Source organism: Ictidomys tridecemlineatus, chromosome 3, assembly GCF_052094955.1.
Source record: "Ictidomys tridecemlineatus isolate mIctTri1 chromosome 3, mIctTri1.hap1, whole genome shotgun sequence".
Taxonomy (NCBI): Eukaryota; Metazoa; Chordata; class Mammalia; order Rodentia; family Sciuridae; genus Ictidomys; species Ictidomys tridecemlineatus.
The window spans coordinates 171,377,346-171,400,513 of record NC_135479.1 but is presented as its reverse complement, the minus strand read 5'-3'; the positions used below and the strand labels follow the sequence as shown (position 1 = coordinate 171,400,513).

Sequence of the window (23,168 nt, the reverse complement as noted above, 5' to 3'; positions counted from 1 at the left end):
TGACAAAAAAGAAAATGCCATGATACACAAGCTTACTGTACAGTTCCTTGTCTCAGATCCCCCCTTTTGGGAAACCATGAGAAAGTCATGGAAAAAATGGTCTGCAAAAATACTTTCTTCATTCCCTGGGGATCGATGAGGCTAGACTGCAATTCTCAGAACCCCCTTTGGAAACACCATTTGTTGGGTGTCTCCTGCATACTTGGCAAGCTGTATTCAGTGTGTTTTTCCATGGGATGCCATCCATAGTCCTAGAGAAAAACCTAACTCAAATTGTGATTAATTTTATTTTTTTGAATTTATTTATTTTTTTGTGTGTGCTTAATTTTAAATCCCAATTCAACCAAATCTCAGGTTTTCACATTGGATCTTCTCAGGGGATTAACTCTTCACTATTCATCTTGCTTTCATTAATTTCTTCTTTCTAGCTTTTTCTTTGCATAGTCTTTTTGTTCCCCATTGTTTACCTTGTTTTCTTGAGGAAGAATTTCACCCTAAAGAAGCTTTATCCCTTACCATGAAACCCTGAGTAGCAAGTTTCATGTTTGTAGCCTAGGACTTTCCACTCTCATATATCTTAGACCACCATGTCTGCAGAGAGCTCCTGTCTACAGTTGCTCTTAGCCATGGAGGTACTTATTTCTGCCCACCAATATCCCTTTCTTTGTCTGGGCATATGGAAGGTTAAAGTCACTGGTGGGTGAGTTCCAGCCATTTTTTAAAAACTGAAAATGATATAATTCACTTTGGGAGCAATGCATATAGATTACTAGAAAGACAAATAGAGATTTTCTAGAACTTTGACTTATCTTTTTGTAGTGACAGTCAGTAATATATGAGATGGCTGCTCTTTCACTCCGGTATCCAGAGAAAGGTGAATGTAGAGTATAGTTCCAGCTGACCTGTGATGGATGTGTTACATGATGAGAAATTTGTCTATATGGCTTCCAGCCACTGAGATTTGGGGATGGCTTCATGCTGCATCATAGCCCAGGCATTGCAGGCAGTTGGCCCTGAGTAAAACTGGTATTCCCATTGGTATGAAGAGAACTGCTCTCCTAGGTAGTAAATCTAATTATGAGGTTTAGCATTTAGAAATTCCTGTATTTAAAAGCTATCCTGTTCAGTATCAACTTAATATATGAGTGATGGTCTTTTTTTTACCTAAATAGTTGTTTCAGATCTTGTGTTGGGGAGAAAAATATTATTTACAGTCTTTCCCCTTATAACTCCATCAGGTTATTAAAAGAAGACAAGTTGCTCAGAAAGGAAACAGAAGCAGATAAGGCCAAGACAATGCATGACTGTAAGAAAAATATTAGGGATTTGTCTTTTAATTCTGTTGGAAAGTTATGGAAGGGTTTTGTGGGAGAACCAAATATGCCCACAACATAATCTACCCCTATCAGTTTTAAGCAGAGATGTGACAAGATAAGCTTTGCACTTTTCAAAGATCAAATTCATTGGTTTATGGAAAATGATTTAGAGAGGTGTGACAATGAATTTGAGGAGACCAGTTATGGGGACATTGTAAATCCTGACAAAGGTTGACAGTTATTTAAAGTAAATGAATTTCTGCAATGGTTACAAATGATAAAATATACACATATTCTCATTATCTTACTTCAGCTAGGAAATATTTTAGAATATTTAGAGGAATGGGAGTATGAAATAACTTTTAGGCAATCCATCAAGCGTCTCCTCTCTCTGTGTCTCACTCTCTTTCTCAATCTTCCTTTATCTTTTATGCTTTTGATAAAAAATAAATAGAAAGAATCTTGGATTATTTTTCCAAATAATAACACAAATTTAAGTGTTCAAATTCTATACATGTTTCAATAAATCAATTGGTATCCTTCAGATATTTAAGCATTAAGACCACATCACCCTTGATCGTCTGAGAATATTCACAGCCCACCTGTATCACATCTGGCTCAAAGACTTCTTTGTAATAAGATACCTCTGTGCAAAGCACTGTTGTGTTACAAGGTAACCACAGTCTTCCCTGGATGACAAAGAACTCCTGCCACACAGTCTCCTATCATTAGAAAAAGAGGGGGAAAAGTTCTTTAAAAAGGAGACCTCTAACCACAGATGGAGTCGGTTTTTATAGAAGGATCCCTGACTGCTTGCTCAAACAGGGAACAGGTCTAGAAAATGCCAATTAAAAGGTACCAAATGGCTTGTGCAGGGGGAGTGCTGCTGCATGTCCCTCTCATCTCTACTTGCTGCATACAGGCCAGCAGTGAAGGGAGAATCTTCTTTTCCAAATAGTGCTTCTGTCTAACCAGGAGGTCACATGATCCTTGATAGATGTGTGCCAGGGAGATTCTGTACACAAGGCCAAGATTTTCCTAGAAAGGCAATTCAAGTTTATCCCAACACTCGTGGGGGCAATTGATATGCTCATGTTCTACATCATAGAGCACAATTATACTGATTTCAGCTTCAAAGATTTCAAAGGATAATGAATAGATCATCCATTGGGGCCATAAAAAAAATCCATATTTCTTAAACACCTACTTTTGAGCCATGTAAATTTCTGAGCACTCCAATTATTAACTAAAACAAAATGTACATCAGATGTATTTTATTTTTTTATGTAAGAAAATTTAGAAATGACCTCAGTGGATATTGAATAGCCTGCATGCACAAAAGTTGAATTTTGTTTTGGGGTAGCAGTTTAAAGGGCAATAATACAGTGGAAACCATATGTTGAAGCTGCTCCTCTTATACAAGAAAAAGAAGATGGAAACAAAACCAGTGGGTCTATGTGATGTTATTCTCTTTGGCAAGCTTGTGGCTCATTCAGAAGTCTTATTGAATTACTGAGTTTTGAAAAGAAAGGAGTGAAGATTTGTCCCTGCTTTGCTTCCTCAAGTTATATAATTGGCCAGTAGATGGCGCTCAGAGCTTTACGCTGGTGGAGGTTTGGCAATACAGAATGTACACCACGGATCTTTACTGAGTTTAAGGTAGCTTGCTCATGACTAGTTCGTTCATTCATTTTACAAGTAATTATTGAAAGCCCACTATGTGCTAGAACAGTGAGTTTTTAATACCTTACAGGGTCAAATACAACTGTAAAGTAAGTAAAATCTTGACTGAATCTCTTCATACAGTAAGACTATTTTATTTCATGTTGCTGTATAACAAATTCTTTCAGCTTAATGGTTCATGATAACAGTGACTTATAATGTATTACCATGTTTTAGGTTGGCTAGGTGGCTCCTCTTCTGATTTCATTTGGACTCAGTGATGTAGCTGCATTTAGTTGGAGGGTCTCCTGGGCTAGGAGGCAGAGAGTGTAAGTTACTTCTCTGGCAATGGGTAGAATCTGTTGCCTGGGGCATGTAGGTTTACCTGAATATGGTCTAGACCTGCTTTCTTGCATGGCAATCTCAGAGCAGTACTACAGGTGAGCAAAGCCAGAGCTTTAAAGCCTATTGAGACATACCTGTTCGTGTAAGTTACGTTATGTCCCGTCTACCACCTTCTATTGGTCAAAGCAAATTCAAGATTAGCCCAGGTTCAACAATAGGGAATAGACACTGACTTCTGAGGAGAAAGTAATAAATCATATTGCAAAGCGGTCTGCATACTGCTACTGGAGGTCTTGGTAGTCATAATTTTCAGTCTATGAATAACAAGTAGAGAAATAAACAAAGATGGAATTAGCCATGCTTGCATCCTGCAGTCTGCTTGCAGAAATATTACTGAAGAACCCTGGGCTTTCAATTTTTAAGAAGAGGGGACTGTATATTTAAGGAAAAATGTCTGTTCGGCTAATGAGGTCATTGTTTTGATGCAGAGAACAGGGTTGTATGGATTTGGATTATCTATCACATATCTCTTTATTATTAATGATTTACATTATTCCCAGATGCTTAGTTTTTTTAGCAGTGGACAAACTCTATAGTAGTCTGTTAATTCAGAATCATTTCTTCCCCAGAGTAATGATGTTACCGCTGTTGACCGGTGACGAGTTCTTGCTCCCCGATGTTGAAGAATAACACCAAAGAAGCACGCCGAGGCAAGGTCAGAGTAGAAATTAGAAATTTATTAAAGGACAGAAGAAAAGACTTCTTCCGGAGGAAGAAGGGGACCCAGAAGGTGGAATCCGTGGAAGTGCAGTTGTTTCCCCTTTTTATAGTTTTGGTGATGGAATGTAGGTTGGAAGGCCCAAGGGGTGGTACACAGGTGGGCCTAATTATCACCTTTTGGGATGGGATTATCACTTCTCTGGGATGGGCTATTTCCAAATCTGTTGGGGCTGTTGGTTAACACTTCTTTGAGGTGGACTTTGGCCTAGGGCCTTTTCAGGACTTCATTAACATTCCATGAGTTGTCCTGTGTTTTCCCTGAGTCATTTCCAGCATGGCCTCCATTTTAGATTTCACTCGATATTAGACCCGATTTACCTAACTACACTAACTACCTAACTTTAAATCTGGCTTCAATGACATGAGATATATAAAATGGTTGAGCTCCACTGGCAAGACAGTATGATGTTGCCCCAATATTTGATGTAATCAGATAATTAACCTTTCCTACAATAAAGCTCAATAAGAGCTGGGGTTGTGGCTCAGTGGTAGAGCGCTCGCCTAGCATGTGAGGCCCTGGGTTCATTCCTCAGCACCACATAAAAATAAATAAATAAAGTTAAGATATATAAAAAAAAGTTCACAACAAAATAAGAAGGAAATACTCATGAAATTATAAAAAAAATAATGCTCAATAAGTCCAAAAATGTATTTTAGAAGTTACAGCTTTTTTGGTAAATTGTTTATTATTATTATTATTATTATTATTATTATTTGGTACTGGTAATTCAACCCAGGGGCACTTAACCACTGAGCCACATCCCCAGCCCCTTTTTATATTTTATTAGAGATAGAGCCTTGCTAAGTTGATTTGGGCTTTGCTAAATTGCCGAGACTGGCTTTGAACTTGTGATCCTCCTGCATCAGTCTCCCAAGCTGCTGGGATCACAGGTGTGTGCTACCATGCCCAGTTTTAGTTTATTAAATCTTTATTGTGTAGTTTACATAACATTATCTTTAAACACTATAACAATCTTGAAAAGTCAGTGTCAGTTTCTAGTTTACAAATGAAAAGTTGAGTTCTAGGGAAGATGTATAAATTACCCACAGCCAAATATTAAATACAGAAGAGAATCTAGACTTCCAAGTGCCTATATTCATTCTTCCCTTCTCCCTGAACTCCAGTTTGTTGGAGATTGCTGTGTAACAGCCCTAACTACATTTCAAGAGCTCTTTTGGATAAATAGAAACTACTAATTGAAATGTAGGTGAAAATTGTTACGTAGGATGTCTAGGAAGACTTCTTTAAAAGGAGACTAATTTGGCTGATATGCGTATCTTTGCCATTGAAACTTTCTTCGGCCTGGAACAATTTGTGATGGCTGGAGCTCCAGCAACCATAATATAAGCAAAGACCATACTACCAGGATGGTAATGCAGACACCTGGAAGAAGCAAAGGCCCTTGGAGAAGTTGTGGAACTGATTGCTTAGTTCTTATGTGAGAGGTAAGTAAAACCCCCATCTTGTTTAAGCCAGGGTTATTTTCTTAATATAAGTAGCTGTGTTATGCTCGAATTCGGGACCCCCAAAAGACCACCAGAGACCAAGATTGATGTAAGCAGGAAAGAGGTGTTTATTGCGAGCTAGCATGGTCCTCCTTGCGCACACAGCAACTGGTGACACTGAGAGGCCCCGAGCCCAGGGCTTGCAGCAGTTTTATACACTCTTTGGGGAAGGCAGGGACTTCACGTACATCATAGCATCTCTTAGCAAATCATCACACACCACAGGAAAATCAAATAACAACTCTAAAACATGATTAGCACATTCACTGGCGGGAACAAGTTTGGTAAGGGTGATTAGTCAGCACCAGAGGGGGATTGTTTGAACTGATTAATTTAAGCCATGAGGGGAGTTTGTGCTAAACTACATGGTTTCCCAACATGTTATCAATGACCATAAACTACTGGGAGGGTCATCTGGCATCCCAGGTATTTTTCCTGTCTCATGCTGATTGGTGGCTGCTAGGGGGTTGCTATGGGTCCCCACCTAGCCTGACTGAGTCAGGGACACCTGGTGCAGCAGATCTCTCCTGTTATTTGTAGATAAACAACTCAGCAGGTTGGGTATGTGCCTAGGAGTGCTCTGTAGGTCTTTCCAAGGACAAAGGTCATGTCCCCTTCTTTGGACAGGCTTTGCTCTGAGGTAGAGGCTGGTTTTTCAGCTGTACCAAATCCCAGCTGTTCAAGATGTCTAAACATACCCCAAATTGCTGTATCCCAAACAATAAACCTTTTTTTTTTTCCTTTTTCTCAAAACCGTGTCTTCATTATTAAATTGGCATTGATTGGCATTGGGGACAGGGACTCAGCTTTCAGTTACATTAATATGTCTGATCTTGATTATCTGCCCTGAAGTGGTTTATCCTCAAGGCTTACTTCTTTTCTATGACGGTCCGGTCCCTTGCCTTTGCTTGAACTTTGAGGCACTGAAACACCTGTAGTGCTTTGATCTTCAGATCTCATGCCCAACATCAGTGCATCTTCCAAATTTCAACTGCATAAAAAGCACATAGGATATTAATTTAAAAATCAGACTTTCAGATTCTCCATGGAGATTTCCAGGAAGTCATCTTGTGGAAGGACCCAGAATTTTGTGTTTTTAACCAAGACTGAGGGCAATTCTTAGGTATGTGATTCCTAGGTTGGCCTTTGAGAAACTCAGCAAAACATTTCCCCTTAATAAGAGCCTCCTGCTGTGTTGTCTGACCCAGTCTTGCAAACGTGCAGTGCAGTGGGAGAAGGTGTATTTTGGTACTGAGGGAAGAAGCATACATCTGGCCTAAACAAGGTAGAGATTATGATTTCCTCTCACATAAGTCCTGCTATGACACGAATACTAAAGATGATTCCTGAAATTTAGTAAGTTAGGTCAAGGTAATATGGGTTATTTTTTACTTTCTGAGGAAAATTTCTTGTATAAAATTTGTACTAATTGGTAATGCTGGCACGAATTGTACCAGATGGATAGGTAAGTCCCTACTTTTGTGGACTTCCTAGTTCCCTGTTCTTAATTATTTAAGATTAATTTTATTTTGCAGAACATTCACAGAGAGTTGCCAATACATTCCCTCAGAGGACATAATTTAAAACTTTCAAAGATTAAACTTTTAATAAAACTTCGAAAATGTTGCCAATATTTTTACAGAAGCTACTAAATGATTTCAATTCAATGCTACCTATTAAAGAGAGCAATTATGAGAAAGTGAAACATAAGCCACATCTGGAAAGACAATATGAGTCAATCTGCAAAGTGGTAACATGAGTCCTCTTCATATGCTCCTGAAACCCAACAAAGTAGACGTGAAAATTTAAAACAATCAACATATTTATTTAAGAGAGGGTCAGACATTTTACAAAATCTGCAGTTTTACCTGAATATCCCTTATGTACTTATGTTCTTTGATGTTATTCTTTCCCTTCACAGTTTTTGTTTTCCCTGGGACATTTTTAAGCCACAGTGATTTCTTTCATACCACCACCGTCACTATCGCTGCCGGTGCTGTTATTACTCCTGCTGTATTTCTAACTTTTCCTTCAGCTATTTCATAGAATGTCAATATAATGTCAATATTGCAGGTGTGCTGTCAATTTCATTTTTATAAAGAAACTTCTCCCTGTGTCCATAAGACTATTTGATCTCATGGCCTGATGCACAGCGACTCTCTTGAGATCACTGTTGTCCGTTGCCCTGAGGATTTTCTTTGCTTCTCTTTTGTGCCAGGTCCTATTTTCCTGGCTTTCTTTTCTTTATATTTTAAGTTCATCTTGTGCTCTGGTGGAACACAATTCAGTGACTTGGGAGGTAGACTTTTTGAGGCCGTCTATGTTTGAGACTATCTTTATTATAGCATCATCCTTAACTACTAGTTTGGCTGTGTCTGCAATTCTAGGTTGGAAATAAGGTCTCCTTTTAATTCTGATCACAATGCTCCCTTATCTTCAGGCTTCCATTTTAGTGTTGAAAAATCTAATGTTATTCTAGTTCTTAATTGTATGTAATATGATCTTTGCCCTTAAACCTTTTAAAATAATGTTTTCCCCAGGGATCTAAAACACCGTGTCATGTATTTTGGTATAAATCTATTTTATCTATTATGTCAGATCTAAGATCTTTCATTCTGGTAACTTGAAAGACCTAAGCAACCTCATTCAACTTGGGACGTCATTTTGCTCTGAAACTTAACCTCTGACCTACTGCAGTCTTAAAGTCAGGAAAATACCACAGAAAAGCTCTATGGAAACAGTTCTTGGAAAAGCCTCAGATGGTGATCACCTAAGATAGGCCAAGATATCCAAATATCTGAAATTCCAGATGGCCCCCACCTAGGTGTGGTGATCAATTTCTAAAGCAGAAGCCCTGCAGCTTGGCACTACCCTCCCCCTTGCGACATCCTCACGGTTTAAACCAATCAATTCCAGATTCTTTCCCGCCACTTGATAGGCTAATTAATGTTTTAGAGTTGTTGTTTGATTTTCCCGTGGTGTGTGATGATTTGCTAAGAGATGCTATGATGTATGTGGGGGTCCCTGCCTTCTCCAAAGAATGTATAAAACTGCTGCAAACCCTGGGCTAGGGGCCTCTCAGTGTCACCAGTTGCTGTGTGTGCGTGCGGAGGACCAAGCTAGCTTACAATAAACACCTCTTTGCTGCTTACATCGACCTTGGTCTCTGGTGGACTTTTGGGGGTCTCGAATTCGAGCATAACAAACTCATGTTTTTCAGTCCTCTGAATTTGCCATTAATTATTTATTTGATTATTTTCCTCTCTTTTCCTTTGTGGAATTCCTATTATTTGGTTGTTGATCTTTAGGGATGAATGTCTAATTATATTATGTTTCTGTCGTATTTTGTATCTCTTTGTCTTTCTGCTATACTTTTTGCCAAGTTTCTCAATTTTATCTTCTAACTCTTACATTGATTATTTAATAACTGGTATTATATCTTCTATTTTCCAAGAGATATTTTATTTGGCTTCTTTTTCTTTCTTTCATTTTCAATAGTGTGGCACATACTTTTTTGCAATAGTGTGGCACAAGTGTATGCCTCTCCTTAAAATGGATTGCTGATAAGAAGTAACTACTCAGGTAGGTGCCCCATTTCTGAATTCCCCTTGCATTGTGCTAGTAGAAATTGAGCAGAAATAGTAATAGTAATGTATTTTTTTCATGACCAATGAGTTAGGAACAAAGTATGCATCCTTTAAGATTTCTTTCATTATCTGTCAGATGAATGGATAGACCTGGAAGGATCAAAATGATGGAGAAGACAAACGTGGATGGTGCCTGGGACCCTGAGTAACTCCATGGAGCAGAGCCACCTCCTGTCCCATTCCTATTGATAATGTTAAGCAGTTGAGATGCCAAGGTGTTTCTACTATAACAATTATTTGAAATCAATATTACATTTAAGTGTTACCTTAAAGCAAATATCATTCTGGTTTATTTCACGGATAAAATATCTTCATTTATTTCTCTGAGACTATTATTGGTGTCTTTTAAATGTATTCTTCTTCTTCCAGCATAGCATTATTTTCCTTCGGGTTGCTATTATGAATGGGTATTTAGTCCATCCACTGTCTGCCACTTATAGATTTGCCTCAAATATCTATATTGATTATTTATATTTAAAAAGAGTACATAAAAAAATTCACTTTGAAAGCTTTGTGTATGTGGTGGGATGTGCATGCACAGGGGACTTCAGAGTAAGTTGACTGGTATGTTTCCTTTAGAAAATCCTTTAGGAGAAGAATTTTAAAGTTATTTTCCTGAACTTTCAGTTTTGCTCAGGAGAGGTGTTTCTGGTCTCCCACTTGGATGGCACAGTCCTCAGAGTGGGCAGTGTGGGACTCAGGTGGCAGAAGAATGCTGAGGAGTTGGGGAGGGGGGTCCTCAACATTCTGGGTAATTAACTCTTCTTTTTTTTTCTAGGGTACCTCTGCCTGCCCTTCTGTCTGGTGCTTTTCCAGCAGAGGAAACCTTGGTTTTACTCTCTTTTCAGAGTTATGTGCCTCATCTTCTGCCAGAGTGAGTGAGGCCTGGTTGGCCAGCTTCACGAAGCTGGGGAGGAGCCAGGGGTCTAATCGTTTCTTAAAAATGACTTTCAAAGAATCGTGTGGATTTCTTTCTTTTTTAGATCTTTGTTTCCCCTGACAGGCCTTCCACGGGTACCTGGTCCATGAATGTGGGTCTCTAGGGGATCTGTCACTTATATCAGGTAGCTCTTCAGCCTCTCCTACAGCTGGCTCAGGATTCAGCATTCCCACATTTGCCAAGCAATTTGCCATTCATCCAGCTGCTGTTGCTTCCAAAGCTTTGTTGGTTTTGCCTTTTTTTCTAATATCCTCTTGTCCATGTGAGTTTATGCCTTTGTTAAAAATACACAGTTTATTGAGCTTTTAGAAGACAGCATAAAATGCTTTCACTTTATCCTCTTTATTTGGAAACCTCAAAAATTTCTGAATTAACATCAATTCAATTTTATAATTTGAAAGACACAAGACTTCTGGTGTCTTTTTTCTGTTTATTTTTTCTTTCTTCTGAATTGCTCAGTGGCATCAGGGGACTACTTAGTCTACAGGGCAGATCTTGCGTACAATCTTGTCTCCAAGAAAGAATAGGAGAACTGACTGATTCACCAGTGGGACTCATTTTTCTACCGTGGTTGTTTCTGTAGCTGCTGTACAGTGCCACTTTGGTAAATTAGTTTGTCAGAGTTCACCACTGCATTTATGCCTTTTCTAGTCCAGATTCTTGCACAGGTAAATGTGAAGGTAAATCTCATTTCTTCAGTCATGGATGGTTCCCATTTTCTCTTAGAATTGCATCTTTTTAGTTCATACTTACATATTCAGCTATTGTTTCTGGAGTCCAACCTGATTGACTTAAAAGAATATCCAATTTAAGCCACATATTGCATCAGAACCAAGCCTCAACCACATAACCTCTTGGGCCCTAGCTGTTAAGCCTGGGTCCTTTGTGCAGATCCCTTGGCTCTTTATAATCAGAGCTTCTTAGAGGATCCCAGAGTCCTTTCCTAACAGAAGTCATTATAGTGATAGAACTGGACACAGCATGAGAACTTCAGTCTCTCATTTATAGGAGAGGTAGATTTTTTTCCCCTTCAACTAATAGCATTTGTATGCAATTTGGAAGGTGAAATAGAAGCAGAAATTCATTATTGCTCCTCTTGGCAGTAGTGGTCAGATATGAGGGCTTCACTTGATATGAGATCTTGCAGAGGCCACTAAGTACTGTCCTTGTTATAATAGACCTCTGTGCTGGAAGCAGCTCTGACTGCCATCAGTGTTTGCAAACTTCTGAATCTCTGACGTAATGGTGATCCCTGAGAGCTAGAGGCTGTATTTCCTGACCTCTGTTCCTCCCGTGGGTCTGGCAGTTTCATGTACACATAACTTCTTCTTATTAATTATCTTTCCACTTAATATACTAGAGTGACCAAATCCTGACTGCTCATTATGTATCTTCCACTCAGACATAAACTCATCCATTATTGGAGTATTTGGAGAACATCTTTGTCAAGTTCCACACACATATTCTATTACACACTTTTCTCAGGACGTTGAGTGCCAGTTTGCCTACACTCAGAACATGGTAACTTTGGAATGGGTTACTATCCTTTTGGGGTTATAGTGTGGGTTCAAGTTAAGTTTTATTGCACAAGGCATCCTGTGGTGGAAAATCCAAAAATCAAATGTCAATTATTTGAGGACTGCCTTTATTCTCCTAAGAGATCATAAAATAACATAAAAAAAATCAACTTCTATGGGTAAATGAATGAAAGAAAACATTTTGAATTTTATCCAGAAGTCAAAGGTGCATTAGTAGGCACTGTTAAAATGCTATTGCAGACAGGGCTATAATTCAGTGGATCCTAGCCTAATTTAAGTTTATTATTGTCCATACTGTCATCCTATGAAAAATTAGAAAAAGAATTGTTGGCCTCCTTTCTCCCAAAGGAGCTTGATGATTGGATTTATATATTTGCTATGGAAAAAATTCTCTTACATTAAATATGTTAACAATGTTCTTGTGACTCAGCCATTATCTTCAATTCTGCTTATTTTTGTCTCACTGAAAGTTTAGACTAAAAATCTCTGAAAGAAAATACTTCATCCTAAGAGTATAATCTTGTTAAGTAAGTTTCCTTGAAATATGCATAAATTTTTAAGTTCACTGTTATGGTTTGGATCTTAGATGTTTCCCAAATATGTGTTGAAGGCTTGGTCCCAGCTGGTGGTGCTATTGAAGGTGGTGGACACTTTAGGAGGTGGGGCCTCTTATAAGAAGTAGGTCACTGGAGACTTGTCATTGAATGATGTGTCTTGTCCCATGCCCCTCCCTCTCTTTTTCTGTTTTTTTTTTTTTTTTTTTATCTCTCTAATCATCTTTCTCTGCATTTTTTGGCCTTGATGAAGCGAGAAACTTGCTCCCTTGTACACTCTACACCATAATGTTTGACTTCACCTCAGGCCCAAAGTGATGGGGCTGAAACTTTTCAAAACATGAGTTAAAATAAATCTTTCCTCCCTTAAGTTGTTTATCTCAGATATTTTGTCATAGCAATGGAAAGCTAACTTCTATATTAACTATATAACAGAAAATATCCGTCAAGCTCAGATAATTAAAACTTTCAGGATATTCTTTTTGAAGCACTTTGAAATATACAAAGTATTGTTTTATTTCCTTTATTTTAATGAAACCTGTTGGTAGACTACAAAGTGACTCTCTGATTAACTGAGAGATTTTTCCCTAAATTGTTAAAAGGTAATAACATAAAGGCTCAGGCAAAGGCTACTTGTTGTTTGAAAAGAGCAGAGAGAGAGATATCTCTTGGAAACCCCCAATTTTTTTTTTTTAACAAAGTGAGGCAGGTCAGTAAAATAAAAGAGAAATTACTATCACATGGATCCATGTCCTAATGTCTATGCTAGAAAAAATATGAACTTGGTCAAGCTTCTGAATCTCAGTATTTGTATCTATTAAATGGACATAAGTTGTAATCAACCTGGACAGTAAATAACAAAGCCTTAAAGGAAGATGCCTCCCTGAGTTCTCTTTCTTGTTTTCTCCAGGATCCCTGGCTGGGTAGAAAAGTACTACTCAGGTACTGAACTCCCTGTTGTGCTGATATAGTGACACCCGGAGGCTTGAATTGTGCTGCTATCAGCTTCCTCTACCTGGACAACACTATTAAGCTTCTTCTCTTCTCCTAGCCAAGAAGTCTCCTTCACTTGATGTCTTTAACTCTAACATCTACATCCCTGGTGATGCTGACTTCATCTAATAATTGTACACCAGCCCCTTCCCTTTCATCCCCCAGAGGACAGAACTCCTTAGAGGCTAAGGCCTGGTCAAGCCTACCCAGACCTTCAGCTAGAACTGCAGGTTGCCTTGTAGCCCCTCCCTGCTGCTCCATCTGGACCACCCTTCACTCACAGTAGATTTTCCTTTGATGTTTTAGAGAGTCTCTGTATTGTAATACAGCTTTGAGGAAAAGTTCCAGGCCTCAGATAAGATCACATCCCCAAAGGAAAACAAATTCAAATTACCCCTAATCCAATGCAGGAATGCAGCTGAACCTCACTTAGATGTCTGCTCCTAAGGGCGCTCCTCCCAGAACATAGAACATACCACAAGGGGGCAGTGTTGCCTAGCCTCACATTCCCTGCAACAGTCATGGGAAAGGTAGCCCCGAGCCTTTCACTGAGTTCAAGTTTAGATAAATTGTGAAGCCAAAATAAAATGTTAAAATAACCGCAACTGTTGTTTCTAAGTCTTTCCAGTGCCGAGTATTTATATATTATTTCATTTAATGTTCATGTGTTCCACATAACATTTGTGGATTCCTCTGCTTGGTGAAATTTCGATGACATTGCTTCCTTGACTCTGCCTGAGGCTCCTGAAATTGTACATGGTGCTTCTGTTTGCACAAATTTATTTATTATTTTTAATACAAATTTTCGTAGGAAATTTATTCCGTTTTCACCAAGTCTTTCAGAGGATTTACAGGAAGGTATCAAGTTGGGCCCCTTCACCCCCCAACACACTTCTTGTTTCCATCCCCTTTCCTCCCTGAAAGAACCAAATTCTTCTCTTTCAGTTCAGTAAAAATCTAGCGAGTGTCTGTTGCTTGAAATTTTTCTCACCTGAGTTGAGTTACTTATTCTCAAACAACAGGAGAGAGAGATTTGAAAGTGCAACCTTGGTGGCATACTTTGTGTGAACTCTTTGTCAATGGAATGTTTATAATTTAGAAACTTTGAGCATATGCAAAAAGGCTCTTATACTAATCAGAATTTCATAGGGTTGTTCTCTAGCAGTTACATGTGGAGTGGGTTAATTACGAACCAGTGCCTGAAAAAAGTTTAGCACACCGAGAAGATATCAGAAATATCTCAAATGAATATTAATGTTTTGAAATTCTATGTAATTGAAATCAATTTAAATGTAAAAATAATTTGAAGAATGCTAATGCAATGGCAGAGTCCCACAGATAAATATGTCAAAACACATTAGAATTTCTCTGAGGCTATGGCAGAAACCTGCATTGCAATCAGGCTGTGGAATAGGTATACTCAACTGCATTTTTTCTCTTTTAAGCCTTCCTTTTCTAGTTTTCTTATTTGCATCTTTAGTCAGAAGATTTTTTGTTTTAGTTTTGTTGATTTTCCTTGGAAATAATACTTCCCTCCATTTTCATTTTGATTTCATTTAACATTTACTGACATATGCCCAGGTTTTTGTTTGGAAGTCATAAAGAAGCTTCAGTTTTAAAGGGATCAATAATTTTAAAAATACCTTTGTGGGACAAATTTCCCTTATATAAGGTAACCAAAGTATAAGCAGAGAGTAGAAGTGTGGTTGAGAGGGGCTGGGGAATGGAGGAAATGTGGAGATGCTCTTCAGTGGGTCTAGAATTTCAGTATTGCAAGACAAATGAGCCCTAGAGATCTGCTGTGTCACACAGTGCCTATAGATGGTAAACTGCATTATGCAATTAAAATATTGCCAGAGGGTCGATATCATTAGTATCATTACCACAAAATAAAAAGAAAAACAAAGGGGCATGAGGAAACTTTTGTAAGTGATGATTACGTTTGTCACCTTGATCATGGTGATAATTTCATGGATCAAAACTCATTAAATTATGTATACTAATATGTAATTTTTAAATAGAAATTATGCCTCAATAAACCTGTTAAAAATAAGTACGGGAAAAAAAAAGGTCCGTACATTCTTTTATTAAACTACTATGAAAGTCACATGGAAAGGACAGAGGAAGCATGACTGTTCCCATTTTACAGTTGAAGAACCAAGGCTCAGAGACATGCAGTGAATTGACACAGGCCCCTGCATAGCTCTTTTCAGGGGTCTTGTGCTTAATCATTTTCAAGGTGATTTCACAGACATTATTTCATTTGGATGGAGTGCTACATTTTCTCTCTGCGGAGGATCATCAAACTCTGCCAATTCCTCCTTATGTGCTCTTCCACCTGTCCAGCTCTCTTTATTCCTCAGAGCTCAGAGAAGAATGTCAAGCCTCGTCTAACTTCCCACAGGAATGGGCCTACCCCATTTTAAACCTGGCCCAGTAGCACTTATTTGTACCAATCTTATGACCCTTATGACCCTAATGCCTCCTTCACTGAACTATTTTCTGTATCTAATTTACTGATTCTTTATTGTGACATAGCTGGGAAATTGTAGTCTCTCCATAAGCACCACAGTATTTTTCCAAATAGTTATCCCCCCAAAAAAATTGTCAAAATAAACATTTGCCTTTTCTTTCCATCACCTGACATCACTAAACCTGTTCTTCTGCCTGAACTTTAGCTACCTGTCACTATTACCCCTCAGACCAAGACAAAGCAGTGGTACTGTGAATGCTTTGTAGTTTATAAACCAATAATAAAAGCAAAACAATGAGAACTTCTAATAGTTTTGCTTTTATTAATGCCTTCTCTTGAGATCGTCTAAGAAGTTTTCTCCTACTCTGATGCAGTTCATCTCTCCCTTCCTCATTTCTTGTGTTTAGAGCTTGTCTGTATTTCTGTTCTCTGATTTTTCATGGGCACTTAGAGGGCAGGTAAAAAGTGATAATCTGCCTTCCAAACTGATTATGCAAACTACATAAGATGACTGTAGGATGCTGTAGTATAATTTTTGCATTTTAAAATATCTCCCAAATGCCTAGAACAGAACTAGACAAATGGTAGGAACAACAACAAAAATCTTGTTGAATTGAATTGATTCACATAACTTATTTCTGGGAACGTCTGGCTTTCAAGATTACATTACACTCCACTGATACCTTCTTTTATGTTCCTCCACATGATCACATCATAAAGCAGCTTTCATTCATTGTTTAGAATATATACAGCCGTTTATTGACTTTGGTTTTATTTCTTGATCAAATTGGAACCCTTTAGACTATAAATTGGGTTGTAAATCTGGTATTATTGGACTTCCTATTACAAAAATTACATTATCCCATTATCCTCATGTTCTAAATAGGTTATATATTTCAGTTATTTCTAGAGCTGTCTTCTGAGAGATTGTGACTATATAACACCTGAGGAATTTGCTTTGTAATTTCTAACAAAAATCATGAAAATGAATTGACATTTCAAGGTTTTAATTGGGTCTTATTGTAATAGAGCTTAATTTTAAACATCTTTATGAAAATAAAACATTACATTATTTTAGACATTTTTGTAATGTTTCTATGGCCAGTGGGAGGGCACTGATTTTTATGTAATCCTGTGTTTCAGTCTTCCTGAGTTCATGTGTTCACTGCCTTCTACTATGTGTAACTCATAATAGGTTCTCATTAAATAATGTGGAATAAGTAATATAAACATGAAAGGTTTCATGAGTGTGTACATTTTCTCTTTATTCTGATTGATTCACTGATTGACAAGTTTGAAATAAATCTGCAGGAAAAAGAATATTTCAACAATCTCCAACTGAGGTTCATTGAACACTGGCTTTATAAAAATTTGATAGGTATTACTAAAATTAAAACAAAAAATAAGCATAAAGATCTATAGAAAACAAAACACCTTAAATAAAATTAAGCAAGCTTTTTTCCTTTTTTAAAGAATAGGATTTCTAATGGCTTTAAATGTTAATCTAACTCTGTACTCCTCAATATAACTCAAATTTACCTAATTCTAGTATTATTAGAGCTTTTGACTTTAGGTAAAAGAAACACAATTTACAATGGTTTGGTTTAAAGATAGAACTGATCTGCTTATATAATGAAACATCCAGGAGTAGATTAGCTTCAGGCATGCATGGCTACATACAGGTGTACAAACGGGGCATCAAAGACAACATTTCAGTAAGAATAAATTCAAGAGATCAATTGTACAATAAGGAGACTAGTTAATAACAGTGTATTATGAACTTGAAAAATCACTAGGGTTGTAGATGTTAATTGTTCTATCCCCCAAAATGAGACATAGGTAATACCTCTATTGAGGGACTCAATTTAGTCATTTCACAATGTATACGTATTTCAAAGCATTATGTTGTACACCATAAATATATATAAGTTTTGTCAATTAAAAAATAAATAAGTAAACATGAGCCATCAGAGATCGGTCTTGACATATGCTTTCTTTTGGATGAATTTATTACCAAGGATAGCCATGATAACTTCAGTCCTATGTTCTCCTGGTGTTTCCTGGGACAACAGTTCTGTCCTGATAGTTTCGGGAAAATTGTACTTAGGGATAAACTTTTTCAAAGAAGAATCTTTTCTGGTTTCCTTCCAAATATATTTGTAGCTGCTAGAACAGTCTCTATTTGTACGTGGTGCTCAGTAAATTGAATCTCACTTATTTTGCTTGAGCCACATCCCTGAAACAACTGTTGTAAGCAGTGGGATAGAATGACCCAGATAGATCATGTTTCCAGTTCTAGAGTTGAGAAGAAAAGGGATTAGATACACCTGGACATGAACTGAGAGCAGATAAAAGAACGAAAGGAAGGAAAAAAATACAATAAAGAAATCTGCGCTAATCTCTTAATAGCTTTTTCCTTCCTTATCTTAGCAATGGTCTTCTGAATATCTAGCTCAGCAGATAATAATCTAGTATCAGGCCTACAATGTGATTTCACCTCACTTATAAGCTAATAAGTCATCTGGTTATTATTTTGTGGATGCCAGAATAAGACACGAGACTCTTTTTGTCAGAGACAAATGACTTTAATACTCATGACACAGCAGGTAGCGGGACCAGCTGTGCATGGGCATCAATTCCCCTTGCTCTGCCCCAGTCCTGTGTGATGTGGGACAGACAGATGCTTCCCATGCAGTGGGCTTGTATCACACCTGAGGAACAACAATGTGGGAAATTCACTACTTTTATAGCAAGTGGGAAGCAAGCCTGCCCTTTGTGAGGGGGTGTGGGGAGGATGTTACCTCATATCTCAAGGCTGCTCAATGCGCCATAGTTCTGATAAATAACCTGTGTAAGGAATAGTGACAGTCTTTCATCCCCCAAACACCTAGCAAGATGTATAGGAGCAAGAGAGATACATGGAGCGCTGTCTCCTAACACTTAGCCTTGGAAATATTGCTTTAATACCATTCATCCAGCGGAGAAGGTGAACACGGAATGTTGAAGGTTGGCAGAGCTTCATAGCATTTCTGAAGCCATGTCACATAAGCAGTTGCTTCCTTATACGAGATGCATCATGTTCAAATTTAGGCAAAGTGTGCATGTGACTTAGGGACAATGCATTTATGGAGAAAAGAGAATAATCTCTTCACCTTTTATGATTACAGAACATAATTTCTTTGGTATGAGAAAGAGAATAAATGAGATTATCTTGGCTTTCAGGGAAAACACTTAGCTATTCTTTCTTTTAATACATTCAATATCCAATTATTAAGAAATTGCTCAATGTTCCCTGTGAAGAGTTTATGAAAATGAAGAGCCCAAAAGGTCTTCTGTGGGCCTTGTTCTCAATCAGGCCTCTGTGGTGGTTTGGCAGTTTATCAAAAGCCACATTAATCCTCATAAATAGTGCTTGATTGTCAAAAGACAGCCCCCTTGTTCCAGCCTTGCAGATTGTGCCACGCTTATTATTTTTCTTGACTTCTTGTACACAGGCCGTATGATTACCAAGTGATCGTGTGTAAACAAGAGGCTGTTTTGTACCGATAAATGGATTCCCACTGTTGCACAAGCCCCCAGGAGGCTGCATTAAAAACAAGCTGAGATGCAGAATAGAGTACAGCATTTATTTTAACAGCAGGCACTTATCATTGGTGACATTACCTGATATAGCTGATAATCTAAGGCATTATGACTTTTGAGCAAAATTTGGTTCATAAAGACATACAAGGAGATAAACCATGGCTGCTAATAGAAATTGCCAGCAATGCTTTGAATAGAATAATCTTATCTTCATTCATCATCCAGCTAGCTCTCTCCTCCCACTGAAATGAGACAAGGTAAATTCACAACTCCCATTAATGCTAATAGCAGCTTCAGAAGTAAATCCCTTGTTCCTCCACAGGTGAAGACAGCTGCCCTCTCTTGTTTCAACATGCTGCAGACTTGTGTCAGTCTGAGCTAATTGGTGGGAATTTGGAGTACAAGCGATTTGAAATTAATCTTTTAGAATGGTGGCCCATGGAGTGATGATCGCAATTGTTGGCTAAAAAGCAAAGACATTTTTCCTTAGAGTGTTGATTTCAGTAGATAGATGCTAAGTTGTCACTGTGCCAGGTCATCTGCTGGAATCCTTTCTACTTTTGGCATTATCCTGTCCAGACGTGCCTATGTAAATGGAAAAGAAAAACTATGGATAAGGCCTTCTGGCACAGGATTCATTCTCTTATGATAGAGAAAAAAAGTAAATTTAGCCATTTCTCTACTTTGGGAAACTGGGCAAATATCTTAATATTTCTGCATTTTTATTTGATCATCAATAACAATTTTTTTCCAATATTTCACTTACAGTGTTTTCCATGATGGTTAAATGAGATAATGTGGCTACAACAGAAAGGAATAAAAATAAAGAACTTAGAGAGGCTCCAACTGGATTTTACTGAGAGAGGATTGCTAGGAAGAAGCTGATGTCTGCCAAGTTCAGGTTGTCCCCCTCAAAGAAGGAAATGGCTCTGCATAATAAAGGAGAGAAAGAGATTTAACATTCCCAAGGGAGAACTGAAGGCTGGGGGAGGGGAAAGAGATGCCAAACCCAGGGTGGTAGAGGAATGGTAAGAGATGGATCCTCAGTGGATAAAGACCTGAGGGAAGGAAAATAGCCAAAGGAGGTTATCATGTGATTCACAGATAGAATCTGACATATGACTGCTAATTTGCCCCTGTGACATATTGAATAAAATCTACATTGGTCACTTATGCATTTACACAAGTCAATTTTCTGGAAAGCACAGTCTTGCTGCTGGATATTGTAACCAGATTGGGTTTAGATACATAATTCTGGTTGTTATAGGATGCCAGAAGTGAAAGTTGGAGACAGTGAGAAAGAAAAGAGGGAATTCCTAGTGTGATGAAAGATCAAAAAGTAGACTTTCAAAGAAAATGAGTACTTGGAGGAAGTGAAAGAAACAAGCAGAGTAAAGGAAGAGGGAAAATGATGTCAAAAACATTTTGTGTGTGTGGAGAGGAACTTTTAGGAGAAAGCTATGCTTTGAATGCTATGTTATACATCACTCCTGAGGGGGCTAGAATTAGTGGTTGTCCCTCATCTCAAAGCCTGGTGAGGAGGAGGCTCCTCAGGTCCACTCGGAGCCCCTGACCTGTTTTCTCTGCAGATGGGCTGTACTTAGCCTTCAAGCTTGAGAAGTCAACCTGGTTGAAAACTTGAGAGCTGCTGCTTTTGTTACAACACCCATTGACACAAGGGCAAGAAATGTGCTAGAGTTTTCAATGTCTCAGTTCTGGAAACAAAACATTGACTTGAAACTATTTCAATAGCTGCCCAAGGGAAGCCCCAAGGACTGTGAGCAGGTTTCCACAATGAAGATGCATGATTTCAGTGGATTTCTAGAGAAATAGGGTTTTGAAAGCAGCTACCAGTAAAGAAGATTCACCACTGAGGTCATGGGGAACTCCAGTCAGAGAGGTTTGGGGCAGGCAGGACTCCAGAGGACCCTAAAAAGTTCCCAGGAAATGGTATCAATTTTCTACATCTGCCCAAGCCCATGGTGCAGAAAGCCAATTTAGGGCAGCAACATATAACTGCCAATTAAGAACTTTCTAATGTTATTCTCTTTCCTGTTTTCCTTGTTCATCCTGCCACCTCCCACCCCAGACTAGTGGGATGCATTACAATAGTTTGCAAGTGCGGAGGAGATGTGTGGAGGGAGAGAGCAGAAGCTACCCACACCCTTTTCCAGAGATGCAGACAGCCCATTGTGTGCAAACTTTAATGAAGGAACATTGAACAGCCTTCACACTGAACTGGGATGAATATAATGGAGATCGCATTTTGTGATTTAAAGTGACTGTGGGATTGTGTATGATCCTAGAAGAAGCAGAAAAATTATAGGACAGTAGTGGTCCTCACAGCCTGATTCCTGGGGCTGCAGCAGAAATGTCACCTGGAAACACACTAGAAATGCAAATTCTCTGGCTCCACCCAGAACTCTCATAGTAGAAAGGCTCCAGGTAATTCTGTGAGCTCTCAAGTTTGAGAACCAAACTTTAAGCTAGAAAAGTGAGGAAAATACCAGCTTTACAGAGGTTTCCTATTTATCCTGCCAAAGTCAAGATATGGGAAAACGGGGGTGAAATGCAATGTAACTTCTATGATATAACCAATTGGGGGTAATAGGAAGAAATAAAATATTAATTTTCATGATAAATTTAGGCTCTCAAACCTGTTTTCCTGCTAGGACATCTGCTTGAACTTTCTGGGTAGCAAATACACAGATTGGGGAGGTTGAATTACTGCATCAACTTTGCAGAATGTGCAGCTGTGCCGAAACTGGGGTCACAAAACAGAAGAGAAGCCTCCATGCCCACTGGAGCTGTCACCTGCTGGTTCCCTTGAACCCATGTGTGACATTTAAGCAGCAACAAGTTAACCACAGCTATATCCTACTTTGGCAGAGACATTCTGCATCTTAATATCTCCATATTGTACAGGGAGCAAAACTTAAGAAAAAACAATTTTAAGAATAGAATTTAAATACTTTCTTGAATTAAAAAAAAATAAGAACTGGCTGTTGGTATGTCAAAAAATATGAATAAGCAAGGAACAGATTTTCAAGCCTGAACATTGTGCCAAACCATGTCATTTGCTAAATAAAAATACATGCTGCCACACAGAGGTGTTACCAGGTGACATGAATTACAATGAATAATAATGTTTGTAGAAATGTCAGAGCCAAAAACAAATAATCCTAACCCCCTGAAAAATGAGATCTAGTGTAATATCAAAATAATTTAGAATTCAATGTAAATTAGAAGAAAAGTTACTCAGGACAAAGACAAATTTATTCAAAATTGCTAGTGTTTTAAAGAATACTTTAAATATGAATGGCAAGCAGCAAACAATCACCATATGACAAAGTTTTGCATAGTATCATATGTTGCATTACAAAATACTTACTTTGGAAATTTGGTATCCAGCATCATGATTATTAATTTGTCTTGATTTTTTCAAAAACCTGAATTTTAAGAGTTTTTTTAATTCTTAAAATGGAATTATCTTTCAGAGAGTCTTTTTTTTTTTAAAAAAATTGGCCCATTAGATCTATCTATGATTTGTGTGTGTTGTGGGAGGGGGCTGAGAGGCACGGGAAAGAGTGAAAAAAAAAAGCAATATTGAATATGAGTGGGTTTGTGGTTGGGATATCAGTAATTAAAATCAACTTTTTATAAAACTTCTCAGTGAAATATGTGTGTTTTAGAAATCATTCTATTTTTATCCATTGTGCTCTCTCTTTCTCTCTCTCTTTTTTTTTCTCTAGCTAGGAAATAGGCTCCACTTAAAATTTCCTGGATATTTAGTATGGTGCAATAAACACAGTAAAGGCTTGATAAATGTTTA

General features: G+C 38.0%; 1 long non-coding RNA gene across 1 annotated transcript in view; it reads left to right on the top strand.

Moving 5' to 3' along the window:
* The window catches only part of LOC120883977 (uncharacterized), a 52,802-nt gene extending 38,916 nt beyond the window's left edge, over positions 1-13,886 (top strand). Inside the window, exons 3-7 of the long non-coding RNA XR_013436935.1 lie at positions 3,953-5,549; positions 9,108-9,191; positions 9,333-9,471; positions 10,035-10,130; positions 13,199-13,886. This is a non-coding gene — a long non-coding RNA (uncharacterized LOC120883977). The remainder of the gene's footprint in view (positions 1-3,952; positions 5,550-9,107; positions 9,192-9,332; positions 9,472-10,034; positions 10,131-13,198) is intronic.
* Positions 13,887-23,168: the final 9,282 nt, after the last annotated feature.